Source organism: Cryptomeria japonica, chromosome 11, assembly GCF_030272615.1.
Source record: "Cryptomeria japonica chromosome 11, Sugi_1.0, whole genome shotgun sequence".
Classification (NCBI taxonomy): domain Eukaryota; kingdom Viridiplantae; phylum Streptophyta; class Pinopsida; order Cupressales; family Cupressaceae; genus Cryptomeria; species Cryptomeria japonica.
In genome coordinates this window covers 344,476,938-344,495,826 of record NC_081415.1, presented here as the reverse complement: position 1 = coordinate 344,495,826, position 18,889 = coordinate 344,476,938, and positions in this window count along the sequence as shown.

The following is an 18,889-nucleotide window of genomic DNA, read 5'->3' as shown; positions in this document are numbered from 1 at the left end:
ACTAACTCTCTCATAGAGGTTACAAACAAATCAGTTCAAGTGTGACCGTTGGATTTACATAGCAATTAATACACATTCTTCAAGAAAATTCCAACCGCTCCATGATCACCACTTCATCGGACTTCGTAACTCATCACGCGCTTTGCATTAGATGCAATCCACTTTTCTCATTCCCTAGACAATCAATCAAACAAACAAACATGACAAAACAATCTAAACTTATCCTCATACAATGATCACACGTGTCACTATCATTACCTCTCATCATTATATCTTAAACCAACAAATATTGATTGATGAGGGTTTAACAAAATCAACTGGTAGGGTTTACCGGTTACAATGCGTAGAAAGGTTTTAACCTTATACACCAGTTTATCGGTTTAACTCACAAACTAACATACCAGTTTACCACATCTTCCTCAAATCTCTTCCTACTGGTTACAATCCAATATCAATAGCAACACCAATATTAGCAATATCATAAATACCATTACCAGTTCAATTGACATCAATGGCAACATAACATATCATTAATGTAATCTTCATGCAAATGCCAATAGATGTTGAGTTGAGCATGAGTCGAGTTTAAAGAGTATTAAAATTTATGTGAGGAACATAATATGAGGACAATTTGTAGGTGAGCAATCTAAATGAGCTATTTGAGGAGGCAAGAATTCAAAAAATCACGAGCTTCTTGATCAAGATTCAAAATAAAGAAGCCAACAACGAGAAGAACTTGAATATTGTTAGCGATGATGTTCTTAGTCTCATAGATTGATGGACGTCATTAAAAACTATTCATTCATTCATACAATGCATTGTTGTAAAATAAGCATGTTCTTATTTTTCATTTTTCAAGGACATTTATTAAAAGAAAAGAAAGGTTAATGCAAGTAGATTTCCACAATTTATGAGACTGAATGTGTGTTTCTTCTAGATTTGATTGTGTGAGTGTTTTAGCATTAACGTTTTGGATCACACTTTGTGATCCATCTTTAGGGTGAGATAGAGATCATAAGGAGAATAAAGTGGTTAATGTTACATATCAATACATACTAAAAAGAGAGAGAAAGGTGAAAGGAGTACTAGGTTAGAACAAGTGACAAATGGAAAGAAAATAAATTAATAATAATAATAAAATAAGGAAAGTAGCACTAAAATAAAAAGAAAAGGAAATATCATAGGTAAAACCTCCATAAGCCAACAAAAAGAAAAGTCAGATAACAAAGAAATGACAAATTATTTCATTAACAAAAATGCATTAATCTAAACGAGGGGCCAAATATTTGAATAAAAAACAATGAAATTAAAACCAAGATGAGAAACTGACAAATGATAGACAAGAAAAATGTCATTGGCTATCCTCCACACAAAATGACATGACCATGGCATGATAACATATCATAATGTGGCATGGCCCCACATCGTGGGGAAGGCATGTGCTGACAAGATGGTCAGTGGGTGGTGGGAAGGCGATGTCAAAGGCCGACGAAAATTAAAATATGTACTTTCCGACAAAGTCAATAGACAAGAATAAAATATTGAAATTAGGAAGAATAATTTGGAATCCGTGAAGGTCCTATCGAGGTCATGTTTGGGGAACGAATAAAGGCCATGAAGAAAAGGGCATGATGAAAAACATGATGCGTCTTGTTGCATGTTGTCCACTTGTAGGAGTGGTGAGGGAAGCAATATATAGTTGGGGGTTGTCAGGGGTGCCATAGGTTTTTTCTCAGTCTTCACAATCTTTTGCAGAGTCTTGGTGATTGTTTATAGAGATGGGTGGTAAGTGTAAGTAATTTGAAAAAAGAAAGCATTATTTTTTTTTTGATTAATGAAAAAGCAGGTTTTGAAGGGGCCCCGAAACCCTTTACAAGCAAGAGTTAAACATCAAAGCCACGAGAAATAGAGAGGAATACAACCAAAAAAAAAAACCAACGGAAAACCGAAGAAAACCCACAAAAGCCCCAAAAAGCCAGCAGGCCATCCATGAATCAGATTTTTTCCAGGGCTTTAGCCAGGGTGCTACTAATTTCTTGCAGCTCTTTGATGTTGTCTTTGAAGTTGGGAGGGTCCTTAGCAACAACAGCCACAACTTTCTTGATACTGGCCCTAGTTCTCTTCGCAGTCCCGCCCACTGGGGTAGCATCACCACTTCCAGTTTGGATGGTCTCCTCCTCCAGGTCAAGATCCACAACTAGTTTAGGAGTATGGTCAAAGACCTTGGCGATGTCCTCCAGGTTTTTGGTGATAGCAGAGAGGATACTTGGGATAACTCCCATCAGATTTTTCATCGCTTCTTTTCCCTCTTCCAATGATTTTACCTTGTTCTCCATTTCCTGCTTCCAATTAATATTCTCTCTGTTTTCATCCTCCCTCTTTTTATCCGAATTTATCCCTTTCTTTTCCAGGTTTTTCAGGGTTTCATAGGTCTGTCTGTCGAAATCCATTCTGGCCTCCGAGAGCTTCTTGAGATTATCCAGGATAAGCCCCTCACCAACACTTTCCTTGTCCTTGCTATCCCTTTCCTCAGTCAGGTCTTTGTTTATTTCCTTCTCAGAATTAACTTCGGTTTCCTCATTATCCTTGGGAGTCATTTCTTCCATCAGATGGCTATTGTCCTTACCAGGGTGATCGCTTAGAATAGGGCTATCTTGACCAGGCTCAAAATCTCCACTTTCTTCCTCATTGCCCAACTCCTCTTCTTTCTAGCTATCTTCACCATTAGATTCATCCGTCTCCATACCACTGCTTTCCTTGACAATGTCCTCTGTTTCCAACCCGGGGGCACTTTTCCTTTTCTTGTTGGATGACGCCTTCTCCTTGCTAGTTTCTCCCTCTTCCATCTTTCTTTTACCCGGGGAAGCAGAAATCCGCTTATTTTCCTACAGAGCGAGGGTTTTGCAATGCTCATAGATGAGCAACAGGAGCCCATTGTGGTGAATTGGGCTGGAAGGGTTAGTCCTGTGTTTGTTCAAGGACCTGGAAAGGGACCAAAAAAGGTAGTAGGGTAGAGACACTTTTTTGTCATGTCTGAAATGGTTTAAGAGCATGAAGTGGTAGGTGTGGGCCCTAAAGAAACAACCTTCATCCATATTATACTCCATGATTGAGTTCAGGACCCAGCCCCACAACTTCTTAATGTTTGCAGCTTCGTAGTAGCCCCTGGTAGCCTTGCCTATTTTGGCCCACTCTTTCTCTTTCCATGGGAATAGGTTAACCGCATTGTTGGAGACCTTGAGGTCTCGAAAGAAGTTAAGCCTAGTGTGGGGCATTCCAGTCACAATTGAAATAAGCCTAGCGTCTAGCTTAAATTTAACTCCGTAAAGTTTAAAAGAGCCATTAGACCAGTTTTTGGAAATCTTGGAAATGACTAAGTTAACCCTACCTTTGTCATAGTCCTCAAGATTTTCCATGAAGCTGGTAAGAGAGCCCTTCTCCAACTTCGCCAGAATTTAGGCATTGCTTTCCAGGTCGACGTGTTGTGAGGTTCTTCACGTCTTAGGTCTCCTCCCATTTTTGAATGCAAGCTATCTGCTTTGTTTCTCTGCAAATTGAGACCTTCTTTCCTGATGCTGCTCAAATTTTTGCACTGAGTAACCCACAAAGCATGCAGTGATTTATTGGAGATAGTAGGAGATCTACCACAATGCTAGGTAATGATGGCCTTTCCAGTAAGGCATAAATGATGCTTTTTACTTGTCATGATTTAATTATCCTTCTTTCCCCGTATAACGGTCCTTTATGAGGATCTCTTTAATATTTAAATTGAGATCATCCTCGTGCCAAATCATTTGAGTGTCAGAGTTAACTCCAATATTCGCTAAATAGTCAACAACACTATTTTGCTCTCTGAAGGCATGTTGTATAATAATTTCTTTGAAATTGGCAATGATCTCTCTAGCTTTCATGATGATATTCTCAATAGACCAAGAAGGCTCCGATTCCCCCTTTAAGCACTTAATAATATTAAGTGAATCCCCCTCAAGCCATATTTTATCATAATTAAGATTTTTGGCTATAATTAAGGTATTCAAGGTAGCAGAGGCTTCAACAAAATGGCTAGTTTGATTCCCCAGAGGACCAGCCACTGCCTTAAGACAACTTCCAGCAAAATTCCTGATAATGCCCCCATATCCAGCTTTACCCGGATTCCCTTTAGAAGCCCCATCGAAGTTAGCCTTAATCCATCCCTGTGGGGGAAAACACCAGACAAGACCTTCTCTACCTTTCTCCTTGCTAGTAGTAGTAGTAGAAAGATTCCACCTGTCTTTGCAATCATCTTTAGTAGCAAGTCCTTGATCAATACAATAGAGGCATTCAAAAATACTCCTAAAGATTTTATCTGCAACCACTTCAGGAATAGCCCTTTTATCTTTGAAAATCCTGTTGTTGCGCTCTTTCCATATATTCCAAATAACAATCGGCAGAGTAAGTCTCCAAGTCTCAATAATTTAAGGATTAGAGTTAGGACAATGCCATTGAAGCCAAGTGTCACCAAGAGAGTTTGGGAAGACCTAGCTCAGGTTCCACCTGGAAAGGATGATTTTCCAGATATCCTAGCTAAAAGAGCATTGATTGAGAATATGGCAAGCTGTCTCTTCTTCCCTACAACAAAGAGAACACCTATTAGGAAAAATAATGCCTCTTTTATGAAGATTATCCAGGGTTAATATCTTATTTTGGATGAAAATCCAAAAGAAGATGTTGACTTTGGGAACTAAGTTCTTATTCCAGACTTTAGCCCAGATGGGAATAGCTTCCACCGGGACATTGTGAATAGCCACAACAGAGGAAATAGAGTATTTCCCATCCAGAGTTTTCCCCCATATCAGAATGTCATCTTTGTTGTCTCTAGGGATTTTAGCAGAAAGAGCAATCTAAAGGAACTTGAGATCAGGAGACTGCTGGCTAAAGTCAATCCAGTCCCCATTTCTCCAGTAATCTCTTACCATTTCATTGTACCTGCATTTGAAACTGTCTTTCCAATCTTTGAGGATAGGGATTTCCTCCAAAGGTTTATCCAAGATCCATCTATCTTCCCAAAATCTTATTTTCCTCCCATCCCCAAGGTTCCAGGTTTTGCCAGCAGCAGCCCAGCCTTTAGCAGATTGCACGACATTCCAAATGGCAGATCCATCAAGAGAGAATGAGTTGTCAAAGAATTCTTCCTTAGAAGGTTGCATATAGAGATATTTGTTTTTCCAAATAGAGTTCCATTCTCTTTCCTCCCCTTTGAATCTCCAAATTTGCTTGGCTAATAAAGCTTTATTCATAGAACTAATGTTCCTTAAGCCCAGCCCACCTGAGGCCTTAGGGGAACAAATGTTATTCCAGGCAATAAGGGGGATTCTGTTTTTAACTTCCATACCCGACCAAAGGAACTTTTTTGGATTCTTTCAATAGCTTCTGCAAACTTTGAGGGGATTTTGAACAAGCTAAGAGCATACACAGGAAGATTTTGGAAAGTGGCTTTGAGCAGAGTGACTTTACCAGCTTGACTAAGGATAGCCCCTTTCTAGCCAGTGAGTTTCAGGTTGAGTCTGTCAATTAACTTATTCCAGAAGGAATCCTTGGGCTTGAGACAAAGAGGAAGCCCCAAATAGGTAGAAGGAAACTCAGATATGTTGCAACCATGAATCCTACCAATCCTAATTTGCCTTTGGGCAGGGGTGTTGATGAAGAACAGAGAGCTTTTATCCCAGTTGATTTTTTGACCAGAGGCAGATTCATAGGTATTCAGAATGATCTTCATGTTTTTGGCTTCCAAGATGGTAGCTTCCCCCATGGTGATAGAGTCATCAATGAATTGTTCATGGGAGAAGACAACAATAGATGAAGAAGGTTTCAGACCCTTAAGATTGCCTTCTTCCACATTTTTAAGGATGAATCTACCCAGGCATTTAGCAAGAATGGTGAACAGGAAAGGGGAGATGGGGTCTCCCTGTCAGAGACCTCTGGAACTTTTGAAGAAACTAGATGGGGAGCCATTAACAATAACAACAAAGGAGGAAGTTTCCATGAGTTGAGAATAGAGCTAGATAACTTTGTCACCAAAACCAAATGATTTCATGACCCTAAGGAGAAACTGCCAGTTCACTCTATCAAAAGCTTTAGCCATGTCTAACTTAAAGAAGAATCCCTATTTATTCGCCACTTTCAGGGAGTGGATATTTTCATGAACAGAGATAATAGAGTCCAAAATCTATCTTCTAGGGACAAAGCCATTTTGTTGGATAGAGATAATCCTTGGGAGAACATCTAGCAACTTGGAAGTCAAAACCTTGGAAAGGATCTTGTAGATAGAGTTACACAAGCTGATGGGTCTAAACTTGTTAAGAGAATCAACTTCGGGGTTCTTTGGGATAAGGACAATGAAAGTGGCGTTCAGTTCCTTAAGAAGTCTTCTGGAGCCAAAGAATTCCTTAACACCATTGCATATGTCAGCCTCCATAATGTGCCAAAATTTTTGGAAGAAAAACATGGGAAAGCCGTCCGGGCCAGGGGATTTATCACCCTGAAAGGAGAACACCACCTTTCTAATTTCAGGATTAGAAGGAATATGGGATAAGAAGCGATTGTCAGCTTCCGACAGGATAGAAGGGATAGCTTGTAAAAGGGCATTTTGCTTACTGTAATCCAGGTTATCCACTTCACCCAATAAGGTACTGAAATGCTTGAGAGCTTCCTTCCTGATGTTGCAATCCTCTGTTAGGACGCCTTTATTGCAAGTTAGTTTGGATATTCTGTTGGCTGCCTTGTGCTTAAGAGTGGTTAAGTGAAAGAAGCGGGTGTTTTTATCTCCTTCCTTTAGGAACAAGGCTCTGGATCTTTGTCTCCAAAAAGTCTCTTCATTAGAAATGATGGAGTGGTATTTAGATAAGAGATCATTTTCAGCCATCCTAAGATCTTTGGTCAACCCCACCTCTTGGATTCTATCCTAAACATACTTTAATTCAGCTTTGATTTGAGTTTTGTTCTTGAATATGTCCCCAAATATCTCTTTGTTCCAGGTTTTAATTTTGGCTTTTATGATGTTGAGATTTTTAGCAATTCTAAACAGAGCCTTACCCTCCACTTCAGAGTTCCACCATTCAGCAATGCAGGCTTCTAGAGAAGGATGGGAGAGCCAAGCTTTTTCAAATCTGAAAGGGAAGTTTTTCTTTGCCGAAAAAGAGTTGGCAGAAAAGGAGATGGGGAAATGGTCTGAACCAATTTTGATAACAGAACCAAGGGAGCAGCTATACTTAGAAAGCCAGTCAAGAGAAATTAAAGATCTATCAAGCCTAGCTTGAATCAAATCAGCTCCGGTTCTTCTATTGGTCCAGGTTTAATTGATGCCCTGGAGATCAACATCAATGAGAGCTTGGTCATTAATGAAATCCATAAGGTCTTGTTTTCCATCAAGATGTAAAGGGACACCTCCCATCTTTTCTTCATCTTTGAGTGGGGTATTGAAGTCTCCCATAATAATCCAGCTTTGATCAACAAACTGGAGTCTGTCAGTGGCAAGGCTTTTCCAGTATTTAGCTCTCCTGGATTTGGTATTAGGAGCATAGACATTAGATAACACCCAAACAAAGTTGTCCTTAATATGCTCAAGCAAAACTGAGTTCCTATTAAAAGTGGAGATGATTTCCTTTCTTATTATAGTATTTTTGTTCCAAAAAATCACAGTTCCTCCAGAAGCACCCTTCAAGTTAGTTCCTATGACTCCGTTTTCTTTGAAAATTCTGATCCTTTCAACTTTTTCTTTAGACATCTTGGTTTCTTGAACAAGGACCACATCCGGTTTATGATCTCTGATGACATTTCATAACACATCCTGCTTATGGGGGGTGTTTAGCCCTTTGATATTCTAGGATATAATCTTCATGCTTTAACTGGGGATAGGGCTGACTCGATGGAACACTGTGTTCCATCAACACGGTTCTTTCAGCTTTCCTGTTCCCTTTGATGTTTTAGGGATGGCCTTCCCTGCTTTTTATTTTGACTTCCAACATCTGCCTTTTTCTTAATCTTGCTTCTAGTTGAGATTCCTCCATTGAGTTCCTCCTTGTTCAATTTTCCTTCTCTCGACTCGGGTATCCGGAGAATCTCATCCAACATATGCACACTTTGGGTAGGGTTTTTATAGAGGAGAGGCTTTGGGCTTCCATTAGTTAAAAGCAATAAGGGCTCAGTATCAGAAGGGTCTTGGGCTTCATTAAAGTTTACCTCGGCCAATTTAGAGAGTGAAGAGGCCGGATAGGATTCTTCCTTCTCCTAGCTAGCTGATCCATCCTCCTGGTCCGGAATGGTTTCTTCCTTCTCCTGACTAATAGTTTCAATCTCTTGAGCTTCTGGGTTTTCTTTATTGATCAACTCAATTCCTGGCTCTACTTCTTTAGAGCTCTTTGGTGGGTCGTTGGAGCAAACACAATCCTATTTATCATTGCTGCTACTCCCAGTCCTCTTGACTTCATTCATAAGTTCTATTGCATCCTTTTTTTGGTTACACTTGGATGTTGATGAATCTGCTTTTTTGTTTGTCATTTGCCAGTTCTTTTTGTTCTTAATGTTACTATCAGTCTTGAGTTCCTTGCCTTTCTTGAGTGGACAAGATTTTGCCCAATGCCCTGATTTTTTGTAGTGGAAACAGGCAAACGGTAGAGATTCATATTCAATAGCTTGGGACCATTTTCCTAGTTTAGATATGATATCTATGGATTGAGGCATATCTGTCATTTGGTTAACATTTACGCAAATGCGAGCAAAGACTAACCTTGATTTAGCTGCCATCATCGGATCAATCGACAAGAGTTCTCTAAAGGATTTTGCAATGCCCTTGAAAAATTCCTCGTTCTAGTATTCGAGTGGAAGACTTGGGAGGCGTGTCCAGACTGGCGCAGAAACGAAGAAGGATTCATCCAGGATGAGATTCAGGGCCCATTTTTGGAGAGTCAGGGAAGACTTGCCAAACATCCAAGGGCCTTCGCAAAGAGCTTTGTTCATGTCTTCTTTAGAGTTGAAAGCGAAGGTAAAAAACCCTCTAGGCAGTGCCACCACTTCCACTTATCCTTTTACAATCCATTTTCCTTATGAAATTCCTAACATCATCAATGTTAGGCCTAAAGCTAGAGAATCATCCCACTAATATCATAGATAGGCTAGCTACAATCATATCGACCACTTTGTCCAGAATGGAAATAGTGACCAGACCAGAGGTGGGGTCTAAATTTTCATTACTTCCGGAAGCCCAGATTTAACCAGCGGCTTCACTCCAAAGAGTGAAGACCATTTTTTCCATTTTCCTTTGTCGTGTGGGTCCCCAGGGATCGAATCTTTTTCTTCTCCCAGTTTTTCTTTTTCCTTGTCCTCTTCTAACCCTTGAGATGTCTGACCTCCTACCTGCTTGCCAGATCTGATCCCAGAGGAACAACATTTTCTAGGAAATCCGCCTTCCCCAGGAATTCTGCCATTTCCCAATTTGAAATTTGGGATTCCTACTCCTTTTCGCTCCTACATCTTGAATTGTTATCATTCATTATCCTTTTGAAAGCATTGTTTCATGGCTATTAACTTTAGTGTTTATTGAAAAATCCCTTTTTTTTGAAGGAGTATAATTTAATATTATTTTTTGTAATTTTCTAGTACAGTTTGCAACATATGCGGTTTTGTGGGTGGTGGGGTTTTGGAGTTGCAAAGATTTTACATGGGGGTGGTGTCCTAATGATTGGTATGTATATTAACTCAATATGTCTTGTTAGTTTTCTATTTCTATTAGGGAAAGTGGAAGAGGATTTTTTGGAATTTGAAATAGGGTTTTGTAAGCTAGGTAAATCGAGTGGTTCTATAATGTTACTAGTGTTTGTAATATAATTGGGAATGGACTAGGGTTTTCAAATGAGTGTAAATTTTTGTTTTGTTTTGAAATTTACCTAGATCACATGTTTTCTTTGTGTCGAGGCATTGTTTGACCCACTTGTAAATGCAAGTTTGTTAATCTTGAACAAGATTATGAAATAGGTTTTTTTTGGTAATCTTTTCGAGAATACGTCAATTTTCCACATTTAGGGGTTTTGTAATGTTACTAGTGTTTGTATTATAATTGGGGAGCAGACTAGAGTTTTCAAAAGAGTGTTAAAAAATTTCTTGTTTTAAAATCTACCCAGTCCGGGCATGTGTGCTTTGTGTTGAGTCACTTTTTGACCCACCTGTAAATGCAAGTTTGTGATTCTTGAATGAGACTGTGAAAGAGGATTTTTTGGTAATCTTTTCGAGAACACAATGGTTTTCCACACTTCTTTGGATTGGGCATTGTTAAAAGACACAAAAGTTTTGCATGATGTACTATTTGGTTGGGGTTTGTAAAAACCACAATAGTTTTGCACACATGCGAACTGCCCATGTTAAACAACACAAACATTTTGCACTATGTATAAGTATCTGGAAGCTGTAAGACACAACGCTTCAATTAAGTCATTACATGTATGGTTAGACAAATATAAGAATGAATAATAAAACCATAACAAATTGACCCATTGCCTTCTAAAAGATGCGAGTATAGACTTGCTCTCAGATTTTTATAAGCAATACCAGAGACTAGACTACACCAAGAGGAAGGTTTTAATCTATATGAGCATGAGAATAAGCTAAATGGATGCAAGATTATGCTAGATGGTTGAATAGTAAGCTACATGAATTCAAGAAATCATAATTGAACTAAATATGCAAAAAGCTAAACTAAGATGCAATAATCTCAAAAACAATATCTTCAATGATTCCAGAGAAAAAACTGCATAATAACAATAAATCTCTAGGGTGTTTTGAATGAGAGATGAAGGCTGAATTTATAGAGACTCAAAAGAGAGACCAATGGTCAAGATCGATTAGCAATGAGTGGTTGAGATTACTCAAGAAAAAAACACAATTTAGGATAATTGAAATAATTGAGAGATCAGATTCAGTTAACCTTGAGATAGATTCCAATTATAGCTTGATTAAAATGCATTCAGATTATAAGTTCGAGTTTGCATTGGAGATAAAATTGAATTAATTCCACGCACTTGAGATAAAAATAGGCGATTCCATGTGATTTCTTTAATTTATTCAAGAAAAGAGTCTTTTCAATGCAACTGAACTTCTTTTCTCAAAAGCTTTGAGTTCCAATTTAGAGAAGATTAATAAATCAATTTAATTGCTTTTTTGATTTCAAGTTATCTCAATTCAGAAGAAGAAATAATCTCTCAAGTTTGATTTCTCTCTCAATTCAATTCTTTTATTATATTTTCAATTTAACTCTTTCTTTGTGATTAATTCCTCTTTTGTAATAAATTAATTCATTTTTTATGATTAAATGGCAAATTTATTAATTAATTAAATATGCTAGGATATTTAATAAATTAATTAGGATAATTGATCAAAATGATTTACTAGAATGATTTAATTAATTAAATAAATATTTAATTAATATAGAATGATTGATTTGCCATGTGACATTTGATGATTGGAGAATTAATTAATTGTATGCTCAAGATTGATTTAATTGCATTTGGTTAAGACCTTGGTGATGTTGTCAAGATTAGGGGCCCATGGTTTAGATGACCAATTTTAGGGTATTACATTTGCCTCTCTTTGAATTAATGTGTGAGCAACACGTTGGTTCAAGGAATAGTTGATGTCTAGGAAATACTTGTTCTGAACTTGATTGATCACGAACTAGATGAAGAGTGAGGTGTTTAGGTTGTTTTGAAGCGATGAAACTGAACAAAGTTGATTAAAGTGATACCAATCCTAAACTTGATTGAACTATGACCGATGAAGAGCAAAGATACCAAACTTGAACTTGATTGATCAAGAAGCGGATCTTACTGATCTAGAACTTGATTGAACTAAAGACAATGAGCGAAGATAAAATCGATCTTGAACTTGATGGATCAAGACACGATGAGTGAAGATAAACTATCCAGCTTGATTTGATGTGATGAAACTGAACACCTGCTTAGATTGACCGTGTAATAAAAAATACTCTTTAAACTTTTGATTGAGTTTAAATGAATTATCAGCTTGATGAAAAGTGATGAAACTGATTAACGTTAAGAGACTGATTCAAATGAAGACAATATCAGCTTGATTTGAAGCGATCAAATCGATATGCCCCTAGTGATTGATTTGATTCAGATGATCGAGAGATCTCAACTTGATATGAAGCGATGAAGCTAAGATGCCCTTAGCGATAAGGTCTTGTTTGATTTTATTTAGTTGAAAATATTTTTTTGCTTGACTTTTGATGAAGATTTGAAATTTTTCTCAACATTGGAGATGAGAGGTCATGAGTATGCCCCCTCGGGAGCGAAATCAAAAGATAGCGAGGGTACATGATTATAGGAAATTTTTGGCAATGATAATGACTTGAGCATGGAGATTGAGTTAGAGGATCATTTTGAAGATTTAGTGATGATAGATGAGAAATTGAGCGCGAAGTTGATTTGAGGAATGAGCATTTGATGAAAGCACTAAGTGGTTAAAGTTGTGCACATTGACTAGGAGAATGATCTCGGATTTCGATTTCAATCCTAAAAATGGAATCAAGATGGGAAAATTAGCTTAGGATACAATTTTCATGTCCATCGGAGCAAGTTGAAAAATTAGGGTTTTGGCTATATAAGGGGTCCAAGTGTCATTTTCATTTCATTTTAACCTGTCCAAGTTTGAAATTTGAAAAGCCTTCTGCAAAGAAAAATGGCCATTCCAATCCAGGAGCATCGATTCGAGCACCAAAGATGATATAACCGACTACAGAACTACAAGCCAACGGTAAGTGATCAATCTTAAGCCTTTGCATTTCATCAAATTTGAATTTTTGCTGAATTTTTTGGTTTTTAAAGTCGTTAAAATAATTCAATGTCATTTTGTCGTGCAATAAGACACTATCTGTCGTATGACAAACTATCCCTCTTGTGGTTTGTTGTTTTAGCCTATATGTTTTGTGGTATGGTATCATCTCATGTCTCGTACAAGATTGTTCTACATAGCCCATATTATCGTGCGAGAGAATACCATTTTCGTATGAGAATGTTTTATCATTCGGCATGTATTCCTATCTCATACGAGTTTCTGTTACACTATGGAAACTCATAAGGAAAATAGTGAGCATTTTTAAGAGTTAAAATATGAAATTTTGATTTGGCATTTGGTGTATTTGGATTTGCATGATGTTTAACATGTTTCGTAGCATAATTTGGATGACTTGCTGATGCTTGGTTGTTTGATTTTTGTAGGTTTGATTGCCAGATATCCTGTTTTGGTGTGTCTATCCTCCGATGATGAGGCTAGTCCACGAGCTATCAGATGTAGATAGAGAACATATTGATTTGTGCGGCTTTACTCACCTTTTAGAGATGCCTGATATCTGTGTGAATCACGGGATGCTTACTATGCTAGTTGAGCATTTCTATTCAGAGCATAACACTTTTCATTTACTAGTTGGAGAGATGACGATTACACCAGAGGATGTGTAGAGGATTTTGAGGATTCCATCTACTGGGGATAAGGTTGACTACGATTTTGCTCAGTGACCTGGTATCTTATCCTTGAGACACATATTTCACGATGATACTATCCTTGAGCAAGATATCACATGTGATGTTATGATGGCTAGGCATAGTGAGCAATTTTTGCTAGCATGTGTGTTAGTAGGTTTCATTAGTTGTTTCGTTATGTCGGATAGGGGACAACAGGGCTTTCTATGTGGCTGGGCTAGGATGCTCGAGAGACTACTGACTCATCCTGAGAGATTAGGGTGGGGATCTTGCTTGTTAGCCCACATGTATCATGAGATACACGAGGTTGCATATAGGGAGGGGAAGAGCATGGCAAAAGGAGTCTTAGTTCTGCAGATTTGGGAATGGGAGGATATCCTAGTTTTTAGACTGATAGTTGATGATGCCAGAGATCCATACTAGCCGATTGTATAGATATTTTGGATATGTTACTCAGCCCCATCTAGGCAAGACAGAGTATTGGAGACAACAACTCGATGATTTGATCATTGTAGTGTGGAGACCATATAGGGGTCTGGAGCTGTTGGATGATTGGAGAGCTCAGCGGAGAGACATGTTCATGACTCATCCTCTTATTGGTAGATCGATGTCCATCATTGAGCGATTCATTGTATCAAGGGTTATGAGGTAGTATGGCAGGCCTCAAGGTATATCACAGGAGTTCACTGCCTACGCCCAATATGGTGATGAGGAGAGACAAGGATGGGCCCCTAGGTTGTCCTATGCATTGAGCATGTAGGAGCTAGTTGGGTTACAGCGACAATGATGGAACTATCTTAAGGATATTGCAGATGCGGGGGTATTGCCCCAGTACTAGGATTGGTTTTAGAGACATCCCTTCCCTATATTTATAGATCCTACAGAGCATGCACCTCTCATAGACAAGGTTGAGGATGAGGCCCCTGCATAGACACAGGTCTAGGGATAGGCACAGGGATGGAGAGAGGAGGTTCCTAGGCATGCAGGAGGTGATCTTGGTGCTAGTAGCAACAGGGTACCAGCTAGGGGGACACAATGACAGAGAGGGGAGGGTGGATCCCTTGGAGCTATTGGTGTGGGGGAGGAGGAGAAAGTAACTCCTAGATAGGTGAGACAACAGAGAGATGAGGAGGGTGGAGAGGGAGGCAGAGAGCCTGTGAGAGAGCAGGGGGAAGTGGACCCATTATGGTCTATGAGAGCCAGATTAGTAGGTTTGCAATCATAGTTGATAGTGGCTCAGAAAAAACTTGCAGAACAAGACCGATAGCTGGCAGAGGTCAGAGTTGAGTGTGATCGCCAGCTCACTGAGATGAGGGCAGAATGAGACGTTCTTCAGCAGGAGGTATTGCATCAGACTAGTCGAGCAACTTATTATGTTGTAGCATATAGTGTAGCAGTTCCAATAGCGCAACGAGTTGTCCCATATTCTCAGTATATGGCTCGATCTGAGGGAGCTCGTGCACCTAGGCAGGATGCTAGTCAACAGGCACCACCTCCTCCACCACCTGGCGATGAGGGAGAGGCAAAGAGATATATTTTTATAGCTCCTAGATTTTGTTATATACCCCATTTTTTGTAGCACCTACGATTCTTGCTCTGATGAGACATTGTATATGACAGTTGATATCATTTGTACTCTGAGACTTTTATGATGATATATACGAGATCTTGATTTGATTTCATCATACTTGTGTTGATTAATTTATGAGATGTCTTTCTATATGCTTTATTTTATATGTATGCATATCTTTTCAATATGGATGTATGTAATGCAGATGAATATGGATGTTCATTTTTGTTTCTTTTTATATGCAAATAAATGATGAAAATGAGTAATTAGTAATACAAATTTTTATTTTTCTATGTGATAATATGAATGCAAAGAAGTATATAATGAAATTTATGGATCTATATAAGATGCTTATGTATGCAACTAACATCTCAATACACAAGTACTTGATCATAGAAATGATGGAAAAGAGACCACTTAGCCGAGAAATGATGATGCTTCAAACCCTCATTCAAAAGATAAAGAGATCATTGTTATCATGTCGAAATCACTCGAAATGCATAAAATTTAGAATGAATGCAACCTAAACCTAGTCACTGGATTTGGAATGCTTAATTTCCATCACTGAGTGTTTACAAACATAACAAGCAGAATAGAGTTCCTTTCTTTTCATGTACAATATTAATTATCTTGTCCACAATGACCCTTTTTTCATTCATATCCTTGGACAAATTACACATGCATCCAGATTGCACATTAAAGAAATTCCCTCAAAACAGACAAAGAAATTATGCCAACCTCCCTGCAGCATACAAATAACCAGAGTTGAGGTATGTGTGGTGATTTCACCTTGATGTGAAGGCACTTGTCACATACACCCTACTGATTAGATGTTTCCAGATCATCAAAATCATTCCTACTAGCAAAAAACAAAGAAAATATTATGCCCCCAATCCTTTCTCCTCTTAGTCAAGATAGACTTCCTTGAGTTACTCTGGGGGAATAATAATCGAAAACCAATATAAAAGACAACACACAAAGATAATTTCATGCATATCTCAAACTGTTTAGTGATTATTTTTAGTAATGTTGTTTTGCTTGTTTACTCAATGATAAAACTCATCAGTAGTTAGGGGACATGTGACTGACTCAGATTGGACGACTGGGTATCATTGAAAGAAAGATGACTTGGTTGATATTGCTTAGGACACGTAAATTTCTTAGTTGATTACCCTAAGACTAGGACATTGATCAGTTTCAAGCCATGAGGTTTCCAAAGAACCAAAATGTCACAAAAGCGACTAAAAGATATGTACAAGTGAAATCGAAGATGCAGGAAAGCGGGAAATATGAACATTGCATTGATAGATGGAGCGCTTGAGTACAAGAGGCTCATGTTTTCCAGGTTTTCACCTACTTGGCAAAGATTCCTTTTTTTTAGGACATTTTATGATTTTTAGGAATTTTTTCAAGACTTTTTAGCTGTACAAGTTGCTGGAGCAGAGAATACTAAGTGAAGAATTTTTTCAAGTGGATGGTGTTGATCGGTTCATGGAGATATTCTCCTTCCAATGTTGAGAGTTGATAGGCACCAGAGCTAAAGACTACAGTAACGATGTAGGGACCCAACCAGTTGGGTTCAAACTTCCCTTTGTTGTCTCGAAACTGTTGATTTTTAGGATTTTCTCTCAGAACAAGGTCACGAACCTGAAATTCTTGTTGTCAAACCTTCTTGTTATATCCTTTAGACATTCTCTTTTGATACACTCTTAGATGATCAAATGCCACTTACCGATGTTCATCCAGTAACTCGAGTTCTTGCAATCTAAATTTTCTATAGTCTTCATCAGTAACGAGACCTTGCAAAGAAACTCTTAGAGATGGTATTTCCACCTCAATAGGTAAGATTGCTTTGGCTCCATACACCAAAGAAAAAGGTGTAGCCCCAGTAGGTATTTTGATACTTGTTCTATAAGCCCACAGTGTAGGATTGACCTACAGATGCCAATCCCTTCTAGATTTATTTACTATTTTGTGTAAGATAGTTAGCAGATTTTTGTTAGATGCTTCAGCTTGTCCATTACCTTGAGGGTAATATATGGATGACCAGTGCTGTTTAATTTTGAATTTTTCATAGAGCTCATCTAGATATTTATTCTTGAATTTCCCTCCATTGTCAGTCACAATGGATGAAGGTATACCATACCTACAGATAGTATAGTTAAGGATGAACAGAGCTAATTGTCTACCAGTTACTTTGATGAGCGAAACCGCTTCTACCCACTTAGTGAAATACTCAGTGACAACTATGATAAACTTGTGTCTATTAGATGATGCATGATATATTTGGCCAATGAGATCAATTGCCTATTGTTGAAAAGGCTAATATGTAATGAAGGATATGAGATCCCTTGCTAGAGCATGTATGAGATTCCCATGTAGCTGACACTTCTCACAAGTTTTAGCAAACTTTATAGCATCTTTCTCCATATCTGGCTAGTAGTAGCCAACCCTTAGTAGTTTTTGAGCTAAAGTTAGACCATTTGAATGAGATCCACAAACACCTTCATGGACTTCAGATAATGCACGTTGGGACTCTTTAGTTTCTAGACACCTAAGAAAAGTACTATCTAAACCTCGCCTAAATAGATTGTTAGTGATAATGACGTACTGTGAAGCATTTCAGATTAGGTTCCTTTTCTCATTATGGGTAAGATTAGCAGGGATAATTTGGTCACACGTGTAAGAGTAAACGTGGTTGTAGCAAGACGAGTCATGTCTAATAATAGAACATACCATCTGGGACTCAGGAGAATCATAGGAAGGATAATGTAACTCTTCCACTAGGAATTCAAAGCGAAAATTAGATTCTTGTAACTCTGGTATAGATGCCAAGGTGGCCATAGCATTTGTTGCTCTATTTGCTGATTTGGGAATCTGCTAAAATGGTACAAAAGTAAAATATTTCTTAAGATCAACCATTCTCTTATAAGGCATCAGTTTCTCATCTCGAGTCTAATATGTATCATTGATTTGATTGATGATTAGCTGAAAATCTCTATAGATGTGTAATTCCACAACCTTCCATTTGATAGCCAACTTGATCCCATTTACCAAAGCTTCATATTCTGCAATGTTGTTTGTGCAAAGGAAAAGAATCTTGTAAGCCTTCGGGATTGAATATTTTTGAGGAGTAATAAAAAGTATTCCAGCACCAGAACCATGTTGAGTGAAAGACCCATCAAAGAACATCTTCCATGATCGTTGAGTAAGGTGCATGATGGATTCATTTAGAAATTCTATGTGTAGAGGTTGACTGTCTTCAAGTGGAGCATCAACAAGTTGATTTGCAATGACCTATCCTTTGATGGCTTTGCATTCTACATATTCAATATCAAATTCTATAAGAACTATGACCCATTTAGCCAATCTTCCTGTAAGTGTTTCTTTGTTGAGAAGATATTTGAGTGGATCAATCTTAGCCACCAACTTGATTGAATGTGCTAACATGTAGTGTCTCAATTTTTGTGATGCAAAGACTAATGCCAAACAAGATTTTTCTATTATGGTATATTTCATTTTATAAGACACCAAAGTTCTGCTGATATAATATATAGCTTTTTCCTTTTTATTCTCATCTTGTTGTGCCAAAAATGCCCCCAGTGATGTATCGGTAGTTTATATGTATAGAATCAATAGTTTACCTTGAATTAGTGGCATCAATATAGGTGGATTATATAGGTATTCCTTGATTTGTTGAAGGTGTTGCTCACATTCCTGATCCCAGTTGTATGTTACTCCTTTCTTTAATACTTTTGTTAAGGGTTGAGCTTTATCTGCTAGCTGAGAAATAAAG